Raw genomic sequence first — 5,736 nt, 5'->3', positions numbered from 1 at the left:
GTGCTACATAGTTTTATTTATTGAGTTTAATTTTTCCTTTGCTGGGGCTTTTGAAGGTTTGATTGGTTGTGGGTGTTCTGTCCCTCTTCCCCACTCAAAGAATGAGGTTGGATTGGCGGGGGGAAGGGGCAAGACCGTGTGTATTGGAAAGCGCCTACATCTGGGAATTGGGCTTGGGTTTAGTGACCTTGAAAAATCATTATACTTTTTGGACCTTCATTATTTCTCCTACAAAACAACTGACGTTGACTAGATCTTTGAAGGTGGCATGCAATTTGTGAGAAAGTGCAAAGGCCTTAGTTTGAAGCATGGCTCCTTTTGATCAGTGGACAAATCACTGAAGTTTGGAGCCTTAAATGAAAACTGGTCCTGTGCCTGGTTCGGTGTCTCTCGGGTGCCCAGTATTGCTGGAGATCTCATTATGTGTTAGATGAGGTAGTTCTTTGTACTTACACATGTTCATACATACGTTGTCTGGGGTTTTTTTACTCCTTCTGAAGTGGTCAGCAGCCATAGTTGGTGTGGGCTGAGCTCTCTACAGCCTGCTGTCGCTGCTGGCAGCTGGCAGCGTGTTCACCACCTGAATCGTCGCGTCCCTGGGTGTGAGGTGGTGCTGCCATGAGGGGGGCTCTGTCTACAGGAAAGAGTGCCAGGGCAAAGGCTTCCCTCCTCCATCAACTTGGGCATGCTCCAGTAAAGGGGGGGGGGGGGGGCACTGGTTCACCTACTGGAAGAAGATGGCTTTTTTAAAGTTTTTGAAAAATTGTTAACTCATACTTCAGGGATGACACTGTTTGCAACAAGGTCTTCGTGTGGTGAATGACATCACCTGCGCGTTTGTCACTCAGAACCACTCTGGGAGTGCCACTGCAAGTACAGCTGTGCAGATAGAAGCGACTGGGTGCCCCCGGTCCTGCAGCTCGCAGATGAGTCCACGTTGGAGCCCCTGTGAGGCCCTTCTGAGCTCTGCCTGCCAACACCAGGCTGTTCCACTCAGCTAGGAGACTTAAGCTGAGCAGCAGCCAACATTCAGCCATGTTGACTGAGCGCTTCTAATGTGGGACTTACCGAGGTTAGAGAGGTGAATCTAACAGGGAAGCGCAGACAAGGGTGACGGCAGAAGAGTCCAGCTTATTGAAAGTAGCGGGCTCGCCAGGGCTCCCCCGAAAGGAGGGGTAGCTCCTGGCAGTTGCTATTCTTATACCTTGATCTTTGTGTGACTTCCCATTATGAGGGCCTGGAATTTGACAGGAGATGAGTTTACCCAGAGCATTCCAACACTTTATTATAATAATTTCATGAAAAGGAATTATTTTCCAAAACAAAAAATAGTAACTGCATTAATTTACAGTTTTGCTGATCTCTTAATAGAGCTCAGCTGCACTCATAGCTGCTGCTTGTTACATAACATTACAGTGTAATGTGTTGTTTGAGTTGAAGCATTTGGGAAAAAATCTGGCATCAACCAGTACGTATTTGGAGAAGGATGGCCCTAAAGAGTTGAGGTTCAGAAAGTTGTAATTCGCATGATGCGTTGAGTGGGGCATCACGGAGAGAGACTGTTCCTCAGTGCACTTTAGAATTAAAAAAATGAATAGTTGAAGCAACTACATAAAAGGTGATGGGAGAGGGGCAGGAGAGTGATTATAAAGGGGTAAACAATCCACTCTGCCAGGGGCAGCCACAGGAGACAGTTCTCCGTTTCTGTAACTTTGTAGGTGGGGTGGAGGGGCCCTCAGCGTAGCAGGTACGTTGCTGTTCAGTGCGAGCAGTTTTCCTCCACTCTGTTGATGTGTCACTACCACGTGCACTGGCCTTTGTGCTGGGCAGCTGAAACTGCGTATTGACTCACTGCTGATCGGAGTGGCTAAGAATGGCAGCCACCTCCTCTCGGGTGCACAGTTCTCAAAGCAGGCTTGGAGAAACAATCTGAAAACTAGTTGGGTGACACTTCTATTTCTAGGAGTTGACATTAAGTGGTCACCAGCTTAATCAGAACGCTATAATGTGGGATACCAGATTGCCAATTAGCCCGCTGATTTGAATTTTCCGGTTCTGGCACAGGTAAGGACACGTGATTGAGTCCGAATGGCCACAAACCCCGCCTGTAATTGCCCACAGATACCTGTGGTCAGGGAGCAGCGGGGGCAGGAGTGGCTGGGTCATGCTGATGACCCAGTACCCAGTACTCAGTACTCAGTACCAGGGTTAGCGTGGTTGGTGTCTCATCTTCATACTTCACCCACGTATGACAAGACAAAATGGACTAGGATTTCCCAGTTTAAGTAATATTCTGTAATGGCACTTAATGCATAGTATGGGAGAGGAAAGTCAATAGAAAGTTGCTTGGAGGAGGATTTTTTATTTGGATAAGTAGTACACGCATGTTAAAGAGACAAGTGTGCAGGTGTTTGTATTGCCTTTGAGCTAAAAATGGCTTTTACAGTGTTAAAGGGTTGTGAAGAAAGAGAGAGTGTGTTGCCTATGGGGGTTAAAATGTTTCCTGTCTTCCAGTAGTTGGGAGGCTCCTGGTTTATCAGTAACTCCCAGGACTGTTTGCCAAGTCACCCATTTTCCCATCCTGAAGGTAACCACCGTTGTCCCCATCTGGCTCAGTTTGAGATTGCAGGCTTAACTCCGGCTTGAGGATAGGAGGGTTTTTACTTTGAGCACTGTCTCTTGGGCCATAAAAGGTTTCGCCTTGTGATTTTAACTGGATAACTGGAATTCAGTGGACCCAAATTGTACCTCTTGAGTTACATTTAGCCCCAACTTAAAGGGCACCTAGCTAGGTGATACTGGCCACTTAACTCCCAACCCTTAATTTTGAAAATTTTCAAAGACAAAAGGCGAAAAGAACGGCACAGTGGACAACCAGGTGCCCACTGCTTGATAGGACAGTTACCGTATCATTTCTATTGTGGAACCTTGGCAACGGGCATTTTTTGTAACCACCCCTAACATGCACACCATCTGGGATCTAATTAAATTCTTTAATTGGATTTCATTATTAAGTTTCTTTAGCCTCTATTTCTTCTATCTCCTCTTTTATAACTCTTTCAAGAGACCAGGCCACTTGAGTAGCCCACGTCCTGGGTTTGTCCAGTGTTTTCCTCCTGGGTCATTTCATTTGTTCCCATCTCTCCTGGGGCACTTTGTGTCTTGCATAAGGATTTTGCTTTGTCCCTCCATCCAGTCAAGTGGCTCATGTGGAGTGGAATAGGGGCTGGCCAGGGCTCTCCCCCAGAATTGGGTGGTCCTAAGCAGCAGCCAATACCAGAGCCTGTTACCTGAGCCTATAAAGTTCTGAACAACAGGCTGGAGAGAATGCCTGCCACCCACCTTGTTTTCTGAGTCTTCCAGGTTAGGGTGTTTGGCCTCCTCAAAATCCTCTCCTGCCTCCCCTGGATGGGAGAAGTATTAGGTAGCTGCCCAGTGGCTTTGACGCAGCAAGCCACGCCACACATGCACTCCGTCGGCCTGATGGGTCCTGGTGGCCTGTAGCCGGTGCCTGGGGGAAGTGATGAAACTGCAGCCCACCAGGTCCCTGGGGTTCTCAGGAACAGGCAGGCGTGCCTGAGCGGCTGCCTTCGTGTTCGCTCTACATCCGCAGACTGAATCTAGGCTCATTTTAATGTGATCTTGCTGTTAACTGGTTCGTCCAACCATGATGGGCCAGTCATCTGATTACTCACTGTCTGTGCCATTGGGGCTAGGAGACATCAACACCTGTCTGTCTGTCTCTCCACTCGCTTAGCTGGAAGCTAGAGTTTAGGGGTGGGGTTGAGATGGTTGGTCATTTCTTTAAAGCCCGATGGGAATCTCATTTTGAATTCTATTAGGTTTGTTACCAAAGTATACTCCCTTCCAAAGTTCCTGCCTTCCAAAATATGGAGCTACATCATTACAGTTTATAGGTGTTTTTGTCTGCTCAGTTTCAAAAAACATTTCTTTTTGGAAATGTTGTGGCCCTTCAGTGAGTTCTAGGTTAGGGAGGGTTTGACAGTGGGAAAACTAAGACTGAAAAATACTGTCTTGCCGTAAATTAGGTTGCATTCAAAATAGAGACAAGATAGATTTTGAAGTAACGGTTGGGTATCTGGTATAAAGGATGAGCAGCAGCTTGTGGCTGACTGCAAACATTTTGGGTGAGTCCCTTTCCTTGTCATCTCCCTAAATGCCTTCCAGACCTCTTGGATCAAACAGGTATTACAAACCACTGCTGGGTAAAAGTAAAAGGAGTAATAATTGCTCCCAGTGCTTATTAGGATCTAATTTTTTAAAATTTAATCCCCATTGTATTTTTTTCCTATTACCATTCAGTCCCCTTATACACTCCGCGCCCCAGCAGTCACCACACTGTTGTCTATACCCAGGTGTCCATTTTCCTTTTTGCTCAACCCCTCCACCTCATAACCTCCCTCCACCTCTAGCTGTCATCCTGCTCTCCCTCTCTGAATCTGTCCCTGTATTCCTTGTTAAGTTTGTCCATTAGATTCCACATATGAGTGGAACCATATGGTATTTTTCTTCCTTTGCCTGGCTTATTTCACTTAGCAATAGTATTTTCCAGGACCATCCATGCTATCACAAGGGTAAAACTTTTTTTTTTTTTTAACCACTAAGTAGTATTCCATTATGTAAATGTCCCACAGTTGTTTTATAGGATTTAAATTTTAGCCTGCCCTAACTGATACGGTTCAGGGGATTGAGTGCTGGCCTGCAAACTGATACATTGCTGGTTCAATTCCCAGTCAGGGCACATGCCTGGGTTGCAGGCCAGATCTTCATTTGAGGGGATGGGATGGGGTAGAGGAAGAGGCAACCAATCCCCATTTGATGTTTTGCTCCTCTCTTTCTCCCTCCCTTCTCTCTGAAAATAAAATCTTTTCTCAAAATTTCTTAAGGGCCTACGAACCAAAGGGTCGAAGGTTCGATTCCCAGTCCAGGCACCTGCCTGGGTGGTTAGCCAGGTCCCCAGTGGCGGGTGGGGGTGGGGGTTCCCGAGGACCAACCACACATTGATGTTTCTCTCCCTCTTCCTCCCTTTCCCTCTCTAAAAATACAACTCATCCTAGTGATGATAAAAGCCAAAATGATGAACGCCAATCCCTCCAGGCTTCACCCTCGTGTGTACCAGCGACGACTGATTTGGCTGCTCCTGTTCCATTATTTGGATTACCAAACTATTTGCAGGGCTATGGGATTGGGAGGGGGGATTCAGCATCAATCCCGGACCAGGTCTGGGCCCTGGCACCACCCCCACCTAGGTAGGGGCCCACTCCGGTGGTGCCATCCTCTGCTGCCCCTCGCTGGGCGCCACCAGCTCTGCATGCAGCTGGTCCTCAGGAACGGAGCCCCGCCCGCCACAAGTCTCAGCCAGGTTCTGACGCTGCAAGCATTCCCGCTACGCTGGTTTGGCCGAAGCCCCGGGACAGCGGCAGCGCCGCCCAGCCCCGCGCGCTGTCCCGACTGTTTCTGGGCACCCACTCCCAAACACCTGGGCCCAAAGGGAAGGATTTTGCTGTCTGTGTGCACCCACGGGCACACAGGCGAATTTGCGTGCGTGAGCTGCACGTTCTACGTGTCCGCAAGTCGTGTGCTCCGACCCTAGCTTGCGTGGGAAAGATGGGCTCTGATCACTCAGGGTTGCGAAAGTTCCAAGACAGGCTAGACACACGTACTTGAACGTGGCCTGCCTTCCAATCGCGGGCTTTGGAAAGCGCCAATCACAGG

The sequence above is a fragment of the Desmodus rotundus genome, chromosome 1, assembly GCF_022682495.2.
Source record: "Desmodus rotundus isolate HL8 chromosome 1, HLdesRot8A.1, whole genome shotgun sequence".
NCBI classification, from domain to species: Eukaryota; Metazoa; Chordata; class Mammalia; order Chiroptera; family Phyllostomidae; genus Desmodus; species Desmodus rotundus.
The sequence above is the reverse complement of the archived record's forward strand: the minus strand, read 5'-3'. Positions refer to the sequence as shown.